The sequence below is a fragment of the Ascaphus truei genome, chromosome 17, assembly GCF_040206685.1.
Source record: "Ascaphus truei isolate aAscTru1 chromosome 17, aAscTru1.hap1, whole genome shotgun sequence".
Classification (NCBI taxonomy): Eukaryota; Metazoa; Chordata; class Amphibia; order Anura; family Ascaphidae; genus Ascaphus; species Ascaphus truei.
This window is the reverse complement of record NC_134499.1, coordinates 33,841,352-33,860,852: the sequence shown is the minus strand read 5'-3', so window position 1 is coordinate 33,860,852 and position 19,501 is coordinate 33,841,352. Positions and strand designations below refer to the sequence as shown.

General features: G+C 48.6%; 1 protein-coding gene across 1 annotated transcript in view; it reads left to right on the top strand.

Moving 5' to 3' along the window:
* The window catches only part of CHL1 (cell adhesion molecule L1 like), a 90,226-nt gene that overhangs the window by 525 nt on the left and 70,200 nt on the right, over positions 1–19,501 (top strand). The window lies entirely within an intron of this gene.

Here is a 19,501-nt window from a genome sequence, read left to right as displayed (position 1 = left end):
GGGGTTCCTTATAATGCATCTGATCTCAGACACGCTACTAGAGAGGATTGGGGTTCCTTACAATGCATCTGATCTCAGACGCGCTACTAGATAGGGTCGGGGTGCCTTGCAATGCATCTGATCTCAGCCGCGCTATTAGAGAAGGTTGGGGTTCCTTACAATGCATCTGATCTCAGACACGCTATTAGAGAGGGTTGGGGTTCCTTACAATGCATTGATCTCAGCCGCGCTATTAGAGAGGGTTGGGGTTCCGCAAAATTTCACAATATAATTATAGGGTTCCTTAACTAAAAAAGGCTAAAAAAACACTGGTTTAATTGGTGCAAAAACAATCCTAGTCTGGGATCACTTGAGTCATTGAAAGTAATTAAGAGGCACATACTGACATGGTTCAGTGCGGAGCTCACCCGTCTATGGCTTATTGATTCCTAATGCTATTGCTATAACATTGTCTAATCCCGACACGGCAGTGAGATTGTATATGTTCATGGGGTAGGATCAGCATGCTACTGAAAGTACATCACCAGTTAGTGCAGTGACCACTGACCCTGACATAGGATGTACTGCAGCCAGGGACAGGTTCTGTATACTGTGGTCAGGCAAAAAAAGCATCATGTGACCAGGTAAAGAAGCCTTTATTTTGTACCATTTCATATACTGCCTTTCATCCCAAATCTCACCCTGCGATCTATGGCAAAGAAATGGGGAATCAGACTTTTTTTTTTATTGTGACAAACTTCACGAGCACATTCTCAAATTCATCAAATGTGTTCAATGGGATAAAAAACATAAATATTGATTTTCATTATTTTCAGATTTTGATATTTTCCGTTGCATTACAGCTTGCCCACGTGTTTACATTAACGCACCCACTTTGCGTCTACGTTGCATCCTTAAAATCAAGGGGTGGGCAACTCCAGTCCTCAACGGGCAACCAACAGGTCAGGTTTTCAAGATATCCCTACTTCAGTACAGGTGGCTCAATCAGTGGCTCATTTGAAAACTGAACCACCTGTGCTGAAGCAGGGATATCCTGAAAACCTGACCTGTTGTTGGCCCTTGAGTCCTGGAGTTTGCTGCCTCTGTTTTAAACAGTTGTAGATGAAGATTGTGGATGGCAGCAAAGCTTTAACTTTTATGCAGGACTCTGAAAATATATATTTATTGGCCGCTATGTATTAGCAAGGAAGAGGTGTTACCTGTCACCGGCAGCACCTATAGAGATCTTATTTCTATGCCATATACCGTCCCGTCAGTATTGGAGGTGTCAGTGCTGTGACATATTGTAGCACTAATGGGTTCTAGTAGTATTGGTAAAAACCGGCGCAAATTCTGAAACTCCTAATTACTTCTTATTTTGCGGGCGTTATGTATGCTATTTACATTTCATGCAAATTAACAAAAGGCGGGTGTTTTTACTGAAATCTGTTCTTCCCCTGTCAACAATAAGAGCAATTTATAGTAAATTTGGGGCACATTTTTGCCCATTAAAATAAGAGTTGAGATGGTTTCACCGCCAGGAATTGCTTTATAATAATTGCTTTATTCACAATCAGTTGGGCCTAAAACTCGGCGAAACGTGATAACAAATAAGAAGAAACACCTGGGAGGGATTCTTTAACTATAACAAACTTTTTGGGGGTCATGACAAATGCAAAGAACTGACGCAAGATTTTGCTGGTGTTTTTTCCAGCGAGATTCCATCGATTTCTTGACCAGATTTTGCGGGGTGCCCTCCTCTGCCCCAGAGGCGTTTTATCATGTAAATACCCCTTGTGAGCACATTGACACGTCTCAGACAGGTCCGTAGCCCTGCCTTTCCCAGGATCTCTTAGCATACACTGATTCCGCTGCAACCAGGGATTCTGGGTAATGCCATGCAAATGAGCGCTCACCATGCGTCGCTTTTTGCTTCTTGCCCATTGCAAATGAATGCCGTCAAACAGAAGGAGGCCTGTTTTATGCACATTTAGTGGTCCTCCTACAAGGCCATTTATAGTAAACATGGCGTATATTTGCTTATTAAAGGAGTCGGATACTTTTTACCCCAGTTATTATCTGGTCTGCAAAGCTGTGCAAACTTCTCTGGTTAACTCATTCACAATCAGGATGGTGCATAAGGGGCTGTGCACAATAAGATCATATGTTAGTTTTATTGTGCATCTGTTTTAGTGTTATAAAGTAGTAAAAACGTGGATGTTTATGCCCACCGGTAAGGTAAGGTAATGAAGGGGTTAATGCCTCCTGCTACCCACCTGCTAGCCGCTAAGGTAATGAAGCTGTTTTTATTTACATTTTACCCATACTGCTGTCTGTCACTCGGGAAGCATGGGGTCCCCGAGGCTGAAATCTATGCGGTTCAGCTCCAGAGACCCCCTGCTACAGTACACTGTTATTACAATGTAAATAAAAGCAATGCGATCGCCTGTGAGAGCTGTGCAGGGAGATCGCATGTAAGAGCTGTGCAGGGAGATCGCCTGTAAGAGCTGTGCAGGGAGATGTGTCTCTCTCTGTGCAGGGAGATCACCTGTAAGAGCTGTGCAGGGAGAGGTGTCTCTCTCTGTGCAGGGAGATCACCTGTAAGAGCTGTGCAGGGAGAGGGGTCTCTCTCTGTGCAGGGAGATCACCTGTAAGAGCTGTGCAGGGAGTGGCGTCTCTCTCTGTGCAGGCAGATCGCCTGTAAGAGCTGTGCAGGGAGATGTGGCTCTCTCTGTGCTGGGAGATCGCCTGTGAGAGCTGTGCAGGGAGATGCAGCTCTCTCTGTGCAGGGAGATCGCCTGTAAGAGCTGTGCAGGGAGATGTGGCTCTCTCTGTGCTGGGAGATCGCCTGTGAGAGCTGTGCAGGGAGATGCGGCTCTCTCTCTGCAGGGAGATTGCCTGTGAGAGCTGTGCAGGGAGATGCGGATCTCTCTGTGCAGGGAGATCGCCTGTGAGAGCTGTGCAGGGAGAGGCGTCTCTCTCTGTGCACGGAGATCGCCTGTCAGAGCTGTGCAGGGAGATGCAGCTCTCTCTGTGCAGGGAGATTGCTTGTAAGAGCTGTGCAGGGAGATGCAGCTCTCTCTGCAGGGAGATCGCCTGTGAGAGCTGTGCAGGGAGATGCAGCTCTCTCTGTGCAGGGAGATTGTCTGTGAGAGCTGTGCAGGGAGATGCGTCTCTCTCTGTGCAGGGAAATCGCCTGTAAGAGCTGTGCAGGGAGATGCCACTCTCTCTGTCCAGGGAGATCGGCTTTCAGAGCTGTGCAGGGAGAGGCGTCTCTCTCTGTGCAGGGAGATCGCCTGTAAGAGCCGTACAGGGAGATTCAGCTCTCTCTGTGCCTGGAGATCGCCTGTAACAGCTGTGCAGGGAGATGCAGTTCCCTATGTGCAGGGAGATCGCCTGTAAGAGCTGTGCAGGGAGATCGCCTGTAAGAGCTGTGCAGGGAGATGCGGCTCTCTCTGTGCAGGGAGATCGCCTGTAAGAGCTGTGCAGGGAAAGGCGGCTCTCTCTGTGCAGGGAGATCGCCTGTGAGAGCTGTGCAGGGAAAGGCGGCTCTCTCTGTGCAGCTCTCTCTGTGCAGGGAGATCGCCTGTAAGAGCTGTGCAGGGAAAGGCGGCTCTCTCTGTGCAGGGAGATCGCCTGTAAGAGCTGTGCAGGGAGATGCAGCTCTCTCTGTGCAGGGAGATCGCCTGTGAGAGCTGTGCAGGGAGATGCAGCTCTCTCTGCAGGGAGATCGCCTGTGAGAGCTGTGCAGGGAGATGCAGCTCTCTCCGTGCAGGGAGATCGCCTGTGAGAGCTGTGCAGGGAGATGCAGCTCTCTCTCTATGAAGGGAGATCGCCTGTGAGAGCGGTGCAGGGAGATGCGTCTCTCTCTGTGCAGGGAAATCGCCTGTAAGAGCTGTGCAGGGAGATGCCACTCTCTCTCTGTGCAGGGAGATCGCCTGTGAGAGCTGTGCAGGGAGAGGCTTCTCTCTCTGTGCACAGAGATTGCCTGTAAGAGCTGTGCAGGGAGATGCAGCTCTCTCTCTCTGTGCAGGGAGATCGCCTGTGAGAGCTGTGCAGGGAGATGCAGCTCTCTCTCTGTGCAGGGAGATCGCCTGTCAGAGCTGTGCAGGGATATGCGTCTCTCTCTGTGCAGGGAGATCGCCTGTAAGAGCTGTGCAGGGAGATGTGGCTCTCTCTGTGCTGGGAGATCGCCTGTGAGAGCTGTGCAGGGAGATGCAGCTCTCTCTCTCTGTGCAGGGAGATCGCCTGTGAGAGCTGTGCAGGGAGATGCAGCTCTCTCTCTGTGCAGGGAGATCGCCTGTCAGAGCTGTGCAGGGATATGCGTCTCTCTCTGTGCAGGGAGATCGCCTGTAAGAGCTGTGCAGGGAGATGTGGCTCTCTCTGTGCTGGGAGATCGCCTGTGAGAGCTGTGCAGGGAGATGCGGCTCTCTCTCTGCAGGGAGATTGCCTGTGAGAGCTGTGCAGGGAGATGCGGCTCTCTCTGTGCAGGGAGATCGCCTGTGAGAGCTGTGCAGGGAGAGGCGTCTCTCTCTGTGCACGGAGATCGCCTGTCAGAGCTGTGCAGGGAGATGCAGCTCTCTCTGTGCAGGGAGATTGCTTGTAAGAGCTGTGCAGGGAGATGCAGCTCTCTCTGCAGGGAGATCGCCTGTGAGAGCTGTGCAGGGAGATGCAGCTCTCTCTGTGCAGGGAGATCGTCTGTGAGAGCTGTGCAGGGAGATGCGTCTCTATCTGTGCAGGGAAATCGCCTGTAAGAGCTGTGCAGGGAGATGCCACTCTCTCTGTCCAGGGAGATCGGCTTTCAGAGCTGTGCAGGGAGAGGCGTCTCTCTCTGTGCAGGGAGATCGCCTGTAAGAGCCGTACAGGGAGATGCAGCTCTCTCTGTGCCTGGAGATCGCCTGTAACAGCTGTGCAGGGAGATCGCCTGTAAGAGCTGTGCAGGGAAAGGCGGCTCTCTCTGTGCAGGGAGATCGCCTGTAAGAGCTGTGCAGGGAAAGGCGGCTCTCTCTGTGCAGGGAGATCGCCTGTGAGAGCTGTGCAGGGAAAGGCGGCTCTCTCTGTGCAGCTCTCTCTGTGCAGGGAGATCGCCTGTAAGAGCTGTGCAGGGAAAGGCGGCTCTCTCTGTGCAGGGAGATCGCCTGTAAGAGCTGTGCAGGGAGATGCAGCTCTCTCTGTGCAGGGAGATCGCCTGTGAGAGCTGTGCAGGGAGATGCAGCTCTCTCTGCAGGGAGATCGCCTGTGAGAGCTGTGCAGGGAGATGCAGCTCTCTCCGTGCAGGGAGATCGCCTGTGAGAGCTGTGCAGGGAGATGCAGCTCTCTCTCTATGAAGGGAGATCGCCTGTGAGAGCGGTGCAGGGAGATGCGTCTCTCTCTGTGCAGGGAAATCGCCTGTAAGAGCTGTGCAGGGAGATGCCACTCTCTCTCTGTGCAGGGAGATCGCCTGTGAGAGCTGTGCAGGGAGAGGCTTCTCTCTCTGTGCACAGAGATTGCCTGTAAGAGCTGTGCAGGGAGATGCGTCTCTCTCTGTGCAGGGAAATCGCCTGTAAGAGCTGTGCAGGGAGATGCCACTCTCTCTCTGTGCAGGGAGATCGCCTGTGAGAGCTGTGCAGGGAGAGGCTTCTCTCTCTGTGCACAGAGATTGCCTGTAAGAGCTGTGCAGGGAGATGCGTCTCTCTCTGTGCAGGGAGATCGTCTGTGAGAGCTGTGCAGGGAGATGCAGCTCTCTCTCTCTGTGCAGGGAGATCGCCTGTGAGAGCTGTGCAGGGAGATGCAGCTCTCTCTCTGTGCAGGGAGATCGCCTGTCAGAGCTGTGCAGGGATATGCGTCTCTCTCTGTGCAGGGAGATCGCCTGTAAGAGCTGTGCAGGGAGATGTGGCTCTCTCTGTGCTGGGAGATCGCCTGTGAGAGCTGTGCAGGGAGATGCGGCTCTCTCTCTGCAGGGAGATTGCCTGTGAGAGCTGTGCAGGGAGATGCGGCTCTCTCTGTGCAGGGAGATCGCCTGTGAGAGCTGTGCAGGGAGAGGCGTCTCTCTCTGTGCACGGAGATCGCCTGTCAGAGCTGTGCAGGGAGATGCAGCTCTCTCTGTGCAGGGAGATTGCTTGTAAGAGCTGTGCAGGGAGATGCAGCTCTCTCTGCAGGGAGATCGCCTGTGAGAGCTGTGCAGGGAGATGCAGCTCTCTCTGTGCAGGGAGATCGTCTGTGAGAGCTGTGCAGGGAGATGCGTCTCTCTCTGTGCAGGGAAATCGCCTGTAAGAGCTGTGCAGGGAGATGCCACTCTCTCTGTCCAGGGAGATCGGCTTTCAGAGCTGTGCAGGGAGAGGCGTCTCTCTCTGTGCAGGGAGATCGCCTGTAAGAGCCGTACAGGGAGATGCAGCTCTCTCTGTGCCTGGAGATCGCCTGTAACAGCTGTGCAGGGAGATGCAGTTCCCTCTGTGCAGGGAGATCGCCTGTAAGAGCTGTGCAGGGAGATCAGCTGTAAGAGCTGTGCAGGGAGATGCGGCTCTCTCTGTGCAGGGAGATCGCCTGTAAGAGCTGTGCAGGGAGATCGCCTGTAAGAGCTGTGCAGGGAAAGGCGGCTCTCTCTGTGCAGGGAGATCGCCTGTAAGAGCTGTGCAGGGAAAGGCGGCTCTCTCTGTGCAGGGAGATCGCCTGTGAGAGCTGTGCAGGGAAAGGCGGCTCTCTCTGTGCAGCTCTCTCTGTGCAGGGAGATCGCCTGTAAGAGCTGTGCAGGGAAAGGCGGCTCTCTCTGTGCAGGGAGATCGCCTGTAAGAGCTGTGCAGGGAGATGCAGCTCTCTCTGTGCAGGGAGATCGCCTGTGAGAGCTGTGCAGGGAGATGCAGCTCTCTCTGCAGGGAGATCGCCTGTGAGAGCTGTGCAGGGAGATGCAGCTCTCTCCGTGCAGGGAGATCGCCTGTGAGAGCTGTGCAGGGAGATGCAGCTCTCTCTCTATGAAGGGAGATCGCCTGTGAGAGCGGTGCAGGGAGATGCGTCTCTCTCTGTGCAGGGAAATCGCCTGTAAGAGCTGTGCAGGGAGATGCCACTCTCTCTCTGTGCAGGGAGATCGCCTGTGAGAGCTGTGCAGGGAGAGGCTTCTCTCTCTGTGCACAGAGATTGCCTGTAAGAGCTGTGCAGGGAGATGCGTCTCTCTCTGTGCAGGGAGATCGTCTGTGAGAGCTGTGCAGGGAGATGCAGCTCTCTCTCTCTGTGCAGGGAGATCGCCTGTGAGAGCTGTGCAGGGAGATGCAGCTCTCTCTCTGTGCATGGAGATCGCCTGTCAGAGCTGTGCAGGGATATGCGTCTCTCTCTGTGCAGGGAGATCGCCTGTAAGAGCTGTGCAGGGAGATGCCGCTCTCTCTGTGCCTGGAGATCGCCTGTAACAGCTGTGCAGGGAGTTGCAGTTCCCTCTGTGCAGGGAGATCGCCTGTAAGAGCTGTGCATGGAGATGCAGCTCTCTCTGTGCAGGGAGATCGCCTGTAACAGCTGTGCAGGGAGATGCAGTTCCCTCTATGCAGGGAGATCGATTGTAAGAGCTGTGCAGGGAGATGCGGCTCTCTCTGTACAGGGAGATGCGGCTCTTTCTGTGCAGGGAGATCGCCTGTAAGAGCTGTGCAGGGAAAGGCGGCTCTCTCTGTGCAGCTCTCTCTGTGCAGCTCTTACAGCCAGTGGTCAGATCGCACAGGGAGAACTTTGAGAGTTGCTGAGATACCCTCGCTGCTGTCCCGAGCAGTATTGGCATTTTCCTGCCTCGCGGTTTGTGACTTGTGGAAATGGTTTCAGATTCTTTTGGAATACCGTGATAACACAAGTGACAAACTTTCAGTGGGAACATGCCAGACCCTTCCAGATGGCAGCAAAGTTATCGAAGCTACTAGAATAGGCCCCTTAGTATGTGGGGGTCTTAGTATGTGATCCCCCAAGTGTTCATTAAACGTGAAAAAACATTGACTAGAAAAAAGGGACCGTTTCTGTAACTATAGGGTTAGCAAATGACCCTTTTTGATTACATGATACAGGACCTCTAGTGTATGTAGTAGGTGTGAGTGCCCGGGATTGCTCACTATTATTTTTCCTAAAGTTAAAGCTGAAGTTCAAGCTGCTTTTTAAAAAAAAAAATATATATTTTTTTCCCATTCAATGTGAGCATAAATACAATCTGCACACTGACACGTGATTAGCTAAGCTGCAGATCGATCCGTTCTCCTGTAATCGATCGCTTGCTCGGAGCTATTTAATTCAGCTCTTGCACAGCATTGTGGGCAATGTAGCCCTGGAATATGATTGACTGGGCAGTTACTAGATACAATTGGTTCACTGCCAGAGAGAGGGCGGGGCTCAAGAGCCAGAGCCTATCAGAAGGGGAAGGGGGCTGTCACTTTGGAAATGTGTCCTACATTAGAAACATTCAAATGTCGAACATTCTTTTTTTTTAAATGCTACAAGTATTTCCTCATAGTACAGAACTGATTTATTAAAAAAAAAAAACACACGTAGGATATTGCTTGAACTGCTGCTTTACTATGAACACCATAAAACAGGAAATCTTGTCTCTGAAGCACGATGATGTGATCACCCTACAATGCAATCGCAAAGGGATCCCTACAATGCAATCGCAAAGGGATCCGACACTTACTGTGGGATCTTCTTATGATCACTAGAATGGGATTTTAGAGTGAACAGGCTGAGACAATCGAGAAGTCAGGTCAGCGTCTTTTATAAACGGATTCAAATATCTTAGCTGGAAAATTGTGTGAAGCTGAGAACTTGTAGAAGCCTTAATGCATACAAGCTCCACTGAATGAGCAAAGTACTTTGCCCCAATTTCTTTTTGTGTGAGGGGATCCACTAGGCCTCAAGCGGTTTACCCAACGCATTTCTTATATTGACAGTGGTTTATGTCGATAAAAAGAACTGTCTGATTGAAACCAATTGTAATTTAGTGGTGGTCGGGGGGGGGGGGAGAGATATTTGGATTGTTTTATTTTACATATATTTATAGTTTATGTACATTGTAAAAATAGACAATTGAGAGTTTTAAAGTAAGTAACTATAAGTGTACATAGAAGTAATGGTACTCTGACAGAACAAAAAAATGATAAACAGCACTCACAAAAATCAGTTACAGTGCAGGGTGCCAAGGACAAAAGAGCACCCAATTCCTCTACCAATAATACACACTAATCCAAAAACTTGTCCAGCACTCACTGTCTATAGAAATCAGAATCCAAGAATGGGATAATACCAAAAAGCATAATTTAATATATACACAAGAGAACCTATAACAGGACCGCATACCCTACATCCAATAAAGTGAAATAGCAATAAATCAGAATATACGTATAACAGTGGGGGGATAAAGGGAGAGGGGCAGGGGGAGAAAGAAACAAAATGAAGGGGACAAGACAACACACAGGTGGGTACACTGTCCAGTCTTCTTTGGGGCTGTTCCTCTGGAGCGAGGGGGAACGGGCCTGATGAAGGGGTGTTCCCCGAAACGTTGCCCCCCTGTTGTTTCCCCTCAGTGTACCCACCTGTGTGTTGTCTTGTCCCCTTCATTTTGTTTCTCCCCCCCCCCCTCTCCCTTTATCCCCCCACTGTTATACGTATGTTCTGATTTATTGCTATTTCACTTTATTGGATGTAGGGTATGCGGTCCTGTTATAGGTTCTCTTGTGTATATATTAAATTATGCTTTTTGGTATTATCCCATTCTTGGATTCTGATTTCTATAGACAGTGAGTGCTGGACACGTTTTTGGATTAATGGTACTCTGAGTTGGTAAACAAAAACGTAGCTGTACACTAAACCAGTAACACCCAGTCTCATCAAGTGCCATTACTTGACTTGAATTAATGCCCGTGCGGATGTGATAATAATAATAATAATAACTTTAATTCATATAACACTTTTCTTCCAATGGGACTCAAAGCGCTTCACCATTACAGTATAGTGCGCGGGACACAGCAGTATACATCAGATTTTCCCAGACACAGTCCCTGCCCAGATGTAATCTGCTTTTGGTGCCTGAGACACAGGGAGATAAAATGACTTGCCCAAGGTCACTCAGAGTCACTGCCTTTACTCCCGGAGCCGCTCCTTCTGCTGTTCTCCGTGAATAACCCCCCATGTATTTAAGCCTCCCCCCTCCAGTTTAGCGATCACCTCTGATGAGCACACCTCTGCAACCGTGAAAGCTTCTGCACAACGATTATATATGTTGGTCTATTAAAATGTATGAAAACATATCAAATACCTTCCTTAAACCAGTGCAATAAAATAGATCAAATAGTGCTACTCTATGCATCACTTGTCTCCATTTAATCTGTTTACAATAGCTCATGAGGTCAGAGGTTGCATGCACAGTGCCAGATGGGAGAAGCTTGTTACAAATGAGGCACCTTGGTGCGAAAGTTGGTGCAGTGCATCAAAATAATATGCTAATCGTTTCTTGTGAGTGCATGTATGCTATTTTAACCTAGTTTGTAATTAAAGGGAACAGGTCATGCTACGGAAGCGGGCACGTCTGTTTCTATAACTGAGGGGTTCAGCTCCCGGGGACCCCCTGGTAAATAATACATTTCCAAACAAAAAAACGCATAGCAGCTTTAAAGGGGATCGCATTAGGCACTCTGTGTGGTGGAACTTTCCCCGAAACACCTCGGGGGTTATTTATTAAAGTGCAATAGTGCCGATTGGGGCACTATTGCACGGAGACTCAAATTGAATGAATAACCCCCATTGTATCTGAGTTGAATAGATAACAAGAATGGCCAGTAAACTCCCCACGGTTGCTTAGCAACGTGTCATTATTCTGGAATATTTAGCAAACCCCAAATCCGTCGCTTTTGTTACAGAATGTTCACAGTGTTCAAATGTTCTGTTACAAAATATATTTCTGTTGGCAGGAAGAAACGGGAACATTTTCCTCGCTGATTCACCGGTTTGATGAAATATTTCCATTTTTGTGATGTCTTTTCATGTTCTGCTCTTTCATTGAGTAAATGGCGAACAATGTGTTTGTGACGCATGGAATGTGGAAATACTCACGCAGCGCGCGGTCAGCGCGGCTCATTCCTCCCCGGCAGCTGCTTATTCACTAATCATCTGATCCCCCACCTCCTCTGAATAGTGACACCTCTTGCTACTTTAGAAGTACGTGACCCCTTTTCACACGACCCGTTCTTATGACAATGTTTTCTTTTTGTCTGTTTCTCTCTTAGAAGTTTATTTTCTTCTATTTTATTTCAAATTCACGTCCCAGTTTTTAGACGCCCCCCCCCCGCCTTCTACAGCCCCCAACGTGTGAACGCAAAGATCCCCCCCTCTCTCCATTCCCAATAATGTTATTATTCGACGTTGGTCTTCCCCATTGATTTATATCGGCGCGATGTTGCAATATATGACGATCTCCCTTTTGTCTGAGCCCCTTCCCGTTTTTATGTTTTGTGCCCCTTGTTGCTCTATATACCTAAAGGTTATAACAACTAAAGTGTTAAAAAGAAGCATTAACAGTCTCCCCTTGTCCTTTCAAACGTATGTAAGAATTTTATTTTTGTCATAGTGACACATTTGTCCCAAGTGTGTGACATTCGTGTTGAGAATCACTGCACTAATGGTTTTTGTCCCTTTGGGTCCAATATAATGTTTAATAACCAGAGCGACATGTACAGACTAATACATTTGCCTGTTCTGTGCATTCTCCGGTCCCTCAGAGCTACAGGTCGCAGGCATTAGACTGTGTGACAGTACACAACGCACTATGACAATGTGGATATAACACTATGTGCCTCTCTGGGAGAACTATGGTTTCAGATTATTCTATTCATTTGTTTTTTCTGTTTAGGAAGAAAATGGTCTCACAGGGGATATTTTTATTTATTGTACGGAGAGTTTTTGTCACTTTTTTACCCACCATAACGTATATAATGTGCGGCTGAAACCTATCCCAGCGTCGTGTTGCATAGCCAGTATATCTCTGCCGACAGCGGGGTCCCTCCTCCTGCAGCGTCATGAGATCACGGCGTAATGATGTCACACACACCTACCCCAGTTACAGGCACACCTCCCCCAGCTACACTCACCTCCCCCAGCTACACTCACCTCCCCCAGCTACACTCACCTCCCCCAGATACACTCACCTCCCCCAGATACACTCACCTCCCCCAGATACACTCACCTCCCCCAGATACACACACCTCCCCCAGCTACACTCACCTCCCCCAGCTACACACACCTCCCCCAGCTACACTCACCTCCCCCAGATACACTCACCTCCCCCAGATACACACACCTCCCCCAGATACACACACCTCCCCCAGCTACACTCACCTCCCCCAGATACACTCACCTCCCCCAGATACACTCACCTCCCCCAGATACACACACCTCCCCCAGCAACACTCACCTACCCCAGTTACAGACACACCTCCCCCAGATACACACACCTCCCCCAGCTACACTCACCTCCCCCAGATACACACACCTCCCCCAGATATACACACCTCCCCCAGCTACACTCACCTCCCCCAGCTACACACACCTCCCCCAGCTACACACACCTCCCCCAGCTACACTCACCTACCCCAGTTACAGACACACCTCCCCCAGATACACACACCTCCCCCAGATACACACACCTCCCCCAGATACACACACCTCCCCCAGATACACACACCTCCACCAGCTACACACACCTCCCCAGCTACACACACCTCCCCCAGCTACATACACCTCCCCCAGATACACTCACCTCCCCCAGATACACACACCTCCCCCAGCAACACACACCTCCCCCAGTTACACACACCTCCCCCAGTTACACACACCTCCACCAGCTACACACACCTCCCCAGCTACACACACCTCCCCCAGCAACACTCACCTCCCCCAGTTACAACACCTCCCCAGCTACACACACCTCCCCCAGATACACACACCTCCCCCAGCAACACTCACCTCCCCCAGTTACACACACCTCCCCCAGCTACACTCACCTCCCCCAGTTACACACACCTCCCCCAGCTACACTCACCTCCCCCAGTTACACACACCTCCCCCAGCAACACTCACCTCCCCCAGCAACACTCACCTCCCCCAGTTACACACACCTCCCCCAGTTACACACACCTCCCCCAGTTACACACACCTCCACCAGATACACACACCTCCCCCAGCAACACTCACCTCCCCCAGTTACACACACCTCCCCCAGTTACACACACCTCCCCCAGTTACACACACCTCCACCAGCTACACACACCTTCCCCAGCTACACACACCTCCCCCAGCTACATACACCTCCCCGATTTACACACACCTCCCCCAGCTACACACACCTCCCCCAGCTACATACACCTCCCCAGCTACATACACCTCCCCCAGCTACACACACCTCCCCCAGCTACATACACCTCCCCCAGCTACACACACCTCCCCAGCTACACACACCTCCCCCAGCTACACACACTTCCCCAGCTACATACACCTCCCCCAGCTACACACACCTCCCCAGCTACACACACCTCCCCAGCTACACACACCTCCCCAGCTACACACACCTCCCCCCGCTACATACACCTCCCCCAGCTACACACACCTCCTCGATTTACATACACCTCCCCCAGCTACACACACCTCCTCGATTTACATACACCTCCCCCAGCTACACACACCTCCCCCAGCTACACACACCTCCTCGATTTACATACACCTCCCCCCGCTTCATACACCTCCCCCAGCTACACACACCTTCCCCAGCTACACACACCTTCCCCAGCTACACACACCTCCCCCAGCTACACACACCTTCCCCAGCTACACACACCTTCCCCAGCTACACACACCTTCCCCAGCTACACACACCTCCCCCAGCTACAGACATACCCTCCTCTCCTCCCTACCTTGGGGTGCACAGCGGTGCGGTCCTGCACCGGTTTGGGGACTCCCCAGCTCCCTGCCCCAGCTCTCCCTTCTCCGGTAGGGCGGAATTTAAATCCCATTGCTGACAGGACGAGGGAGAGGAGGGAACGCGGAGGGTAACCGCCTTGCCATCAGGCTGGCCCTGCAGTCACACTGGGAACCAAAAGGTTGAAAAGCTGTCTGTGAGCAGGGTTACTGGCTCTGCACTTCTTAACCCAGACTGTGCTGAAAAGCTGTGTAATACGGCAGGCATAAGCTCATAGGGATCCATGTTAAAATGGATAAGGCCTGGGACCCGGTGCGCCCGGCGGCGCGGGCGGCTGCACGGGCTTTCCCCACCAGCAGGGGAATCCTCCCGAGCCGGTCCCGGTCCCCCCTGGCTGCACAGCTCGCTACACGCTGTGACGCGTCAGCCGCTAGGGGATACAAGAGAATTGTAATTCCTAGCATCGACGCGTCACATGGTGTGGCTGTGAGCCAATGTGGAGGGGAGGCTTCGGGAGGAGGAGAGGCTTCGGGGAGCGGGGAGGAGTGTGGAGGGAAAGCAGCGTGAGTGCCTGTCTGTGTGTGTGTCTGAGTGCCTATCTGTGTTTGTGTATGTGTGTGCCTGAGTGCGAGTGCCTGCCTGTGTGTGTGTGTTTGTGTGAGAGCGCCTGCGTGTGTGTGTGTGCGTGAGAGTGCCTGTGTGTGTGTGCGTGTGTGTGTGTGTGTATGAGTGCCTGTGTGTGTGTGCGTGTGTGTGTGTATGAGTGCCTGCGTGTGTGTGTGTGTTGCTTTTAATTAAAAACCATCAGCAGCCCGAGCCCGTGGAGGGAGGGAGGGGGGGGAGTAGCGGGTCCCTCCGCTCAAGCCACGCCCCCCCCTCCCGCTCAAGCCTCCCACTCCCGCCCACCTCCCGCTCCGGCTCCCGCTCCCTACATATGCATATCGCGGTCTGTGTATGTCAGCGCCCTGCCTGTCTGCAGTGCGGGAGCGCTGACGGAGGGAGCGGGGCCTTAGCCTTAGAAGCAAAAGGTGACACTGTGCTAATTTGCATGTCATTACCCAGAATCCCTGGGTGCAGTGGAAGCACTGTATGCTAAGATAATGGGGAAAGGCAGGGTTGCAGACCTGTCTGAGACATGTGAATGTGCTCACTAGTGATGTTTTTTTTTAGGACTAATTAAGGATCATATTAATTGTTATTGGCATGTGTGTACGTGGTTAATAAGTTAATTAAATGAATGGATTACAAATGATAGTTAGAAGCTTTGGCTTCATTATCTACCTTTATTAACTAAGAGGGCATACAGAGGTTGTGGTTACTGAGATTTTACTCACTGCATACGCATAGCTACAGTGTTAATTAGGATAACAAATGTGTTTGAGTCTTCCTGTGCTTGTTGCTCTTGAATATGCTTATTCTTCATCTGCCTATAATATAATTCTGCAACAGCTGCTGTTACCACACAAATATGCCAGCAGAACCTGAAGACTGCTAGGAATGCCAAATGGGAACTTTGAATTTGTAATTATGAATATGTTTATGATAATTTCGGCTGCTAAATGAGTGTTGAGCCATTTTTCACGTGTCTCTAAAATATACATTGTGCTGATTTCTGCTCGATCTCTGCCGGAGACCCAAGTCTGCTTTTAAATCATATGAATAATCCCCATATTTAGCTGTTGTAAACCATTTATTTGCCTGGCCACTTTCCCACTGCCCCCTACAACCGGGTTTATATGAATAGCTAAATCTAAACTAAATAACACCAAAAGTGACCAAGGATAATAAAAACATTAGCATATTGCAAACATTTTTTTATTGAGCAGAGAAGAAAAAACTCGAAATCCTTATTTCAGAAAAAAAGAAACCTCTACCGATCTGTATTTTTCACAAAGTTCGTTACCGAAAACGTCTACGCTCACGAATAAAATACTTAAATTGAATTTGAATGTAATTATTTACACTTATTTGATTTATATTATGTTTTTAATTGTTAAAGACGTTCTTTGATCTCCTTTGATACTACGATTGATCCAGTAGATTAGTGAGATCCATCCACAAGATTACTCAACACTAGACACTAACAATGAGACTATTTAGTTTAGACATGACTAGGGTGGTGTGTGTTTACTATGTATCCGGTTAATTGTTTTTCCAGAGTTACGATAGCTCTTGTAGCTAACCAATCACATTGTCACTCCTAACCCATATTTATAACAGAGTATACACCTTTACCATTTATCATCAAAGTTGATGCATCTGACACTCCCTTGGGGCAATCCTGTCACAACGTCAAGGACCTACGATGTTATTGCATCATTGGGCTTTTGATTCTCGTAAACTCGGCCCATCTGAACTAAACGATAACATCAGAGACGAGAAACGTCTGGTGATCATATCCGCTGTTGAAGACCGGAAGCACCTGCTAGAAGGAACACCAAAATATTGAAAGGTTACAGATGGGTGCCTACTTTAAAAACTAAACGGGGGGACGTCAGCCTTTAGGCTGCATCCATGGGCGTCCACGGTCATTTCTCCCGTGCGGAGGTGTGCGGAGGCTGAGGGAATGCGGCTGCTTTCCCTGGCCATGGTATGCGCGCCGTCCGTGGGCGTGTCTAGGGGCGTGCCAGTGATGTCACGGAGCTGGTTCGCCCTCATTGGGCGAACCACTCACGTGACCGGCCTGTCGCGCCAAGAAATCAGTTTAAACTGATTTATTGCGCAACGTGTGCCCCCTCCCGCTTCTGCGCGCACACGCCCAGTCAGTCTGTACGCTCAGCGTGCGGACGCGTCCGCGCGGTCTGCCATACCATGGACACAGCCTTAGATTCGGGGTCAGGGATTCCATTAGTAGAATCCCAGCTTTCCCTGCTATCTGTCTGTTTCTTCTATGGCATAAATCTCTAGTTATGTGGGGGGGGGGGGGAGACTGCTAACATTGGTAAGGTTTCTCAGGTCCTGGGTAGTCTGGTAAGAGTAATCCTCTCCTAAAGTTGATCTGGGGAGATCCTCTCTTTGAATCATGTGTGGGATATGCCTCCATAAAATCCCACAATCTCTCCGGGGTAGAGTGTTTTTTCCCCATGAAAATGTATTATGACTTGCGCTGGGAGGGCCTATGAGTAGATCCTACAAAGTTATACACCTTTGCTGATATACAAAATGCATGGTGATAACAGCTGAGTTAAAGCAGCAACACGGGTTAACTTTAAAAAATAATAATAATAATAATAAAAACATATATATATATTTTTTTATTTTTTATTACAGGTTTGAAGCAGGGGGTCTCCAGAGCTGAATCCTGGTAATTTCACCTTCGGGGACCCCCTGTTTACAGACATCCTGACGTCCATAGGGGGTGCCGGTATCCCTGTGTAGTTTAAAGTTCCAGATCTCACGGACCAATAGGAAGCTGCATGGGCTGACATCACGGCTTCCCATTGGCCTGTGAGACGTGGGACATTTAAACGCCGCCATTAGATTAAGGATTAGAGTTCCGCTACTTGCAGAGATACCAGCACCACTACAGAGGCAAGTAATCTCTGAAAGCACGGGGTCCCCGGTGCTGAAATTACCGGGGTTCAGCTCCTGAGACTCCCTGCTTCAAACCGGTAGTAAAAAATAAAATATATATTTTTTAAACAAAGTTAACCCATATTGCTGTTTTAATCCTGGTCGTACAAAATATATGCATTAATAAAACATATTTTATCACATTTTTATACAAATATGAATTCGGAAAGCTATATTAACATTTTTACAGTCGGTGAATTAGTCACTACTTTTAGTGCTTCTACATAACCAATGTTTTTTTGCACCCAATATTCTTAGATGTTCTAGTAGCTTTAAGGATTGTGAACAAAATGAGATATAGATTGTGTAAGTGTGACATTGAATGATATATTTAGGCAAATTCTTCTTCACTAAACTGTATTCAATAAAAAAATAGATGGAAAAATGTGGGGAAATAACATTAAGACATTGATAGTCTTATAATCTGCAGGATCAACTGAAAAACATAAATTATTTGTCTAAGTTTACTGTATATTAAGAACATTATTATTCTTGTGGTTTAAACATTACTAGCACCAAAAACTACTACATTTTTTTGCCGAGTACAAACATGCTCGGTACTCATAGGATTAAAGGATTAGTGACACTTAACACATCAAAAATAAACATTATACAATTTAACCCCCAAATGTTTCCAAATGAATATTCATACTTAAAGGAGCAGTGGATCCATGGATCTGTCGACCAGCAGTGTGGTGGGATTACTAGCATAAAGGGATTGACACAAGGGTATTTTAAGCATAGACATATGCCAGGGTCATTTAGTGATTGTGGTTTCACCCCATGTGAAAAAAGATATGCCCAGACCATACCACTTAGATTGTAAGCTCCCCGGGACAGAGTTTCCTTTTCCTGTAATGTGCGTGTATGTTTTATGCACTATTTTTTAAAGCACTGCATACATTTTTGTTGCTTTATTAATACAAATGTATGTACTGTACACACATCTAAATTCATGTGTTACTGAACATATAGAGGGATTAAAGACTAATTAAAGTATGAGGATCTTCTGCCTGGAAATCATAATCGTTCATCCCATGTGCACTTTTGTTGAATAAGCCCGTAACTCAAGAGCAGCCAACTCCAGTCAACGACTGAGCCAATGTTTGAATCAAGTGGGCTGAAGCAGGGATATCCTTACAACCTGACCTATTGGTGAATGTTTGAATCAAGTGTGCTGAAGCAGGGATATCCTTACAACCCAACCTATTGGTGGCCCTTGAGGACTGAAGTTGGCCACTCGTGCCTTAACCTCTTAAACACTGTCCCTGCCGTTAGTTCATCTTTGTTCCGGGAGGAACTGCACCCTTTAATATTAAATAGTGTTGGTCTCCGCTTGGTAGACTATTCTTGAACATTCACACAATAACTATGCAATAACTTTTTGCACTCGTTTTATTTTCATACTTGGCTGACCAGTTGTGTTTTTTTTACACAAGTAATTGTGCTTAATCAATTTGATCTCCTACCAATTTCTCTATGACTAGATCAGATGGGCACGGAGTGTAACTATAATGTATTTTTAATAATGAATCAAGTCTCTGATGTCAGCCTTACTTTGAAGTCATACTGGTAATGTTTACTTTGCTGCTGTATAGCGTGAGTTGAATTGAAATGGATCCTTTAAAGGAAATGTGTCTTTAGCGTGCTTGAAGTCAATAAAAGGCTGTGGGAAGGAAGAATGAACAAGAACAAAAGTGGACATGGTGGGAAATAACCAGGAGAAGACGAAATTGCTTAAAAATACCATTTAGCTTTCACTGGCTTTTACCCTTGTTCAAATTAACATCTAGTTCTAACTGTTCCTGCTCTTAATCTCCTCTCACGTAACGCTTTGATCTCTCTTGCTCTGTCCCGGGTAGAGCTTGGCGAATTTGGATCCGCAGCGTGTTAGGGTTAGGGTTAGGGATCAGACGGTTCCTTTGGTCCACGGACGTCAGCGGATCAATCTCCGTGTTTGGCGGATTTCTTATTATTATTACAAATACAGTCTGTGGATACCGCATCCCGTTAACGGATTTGTAGAATCCAATCCGCCAATTCAGCAAT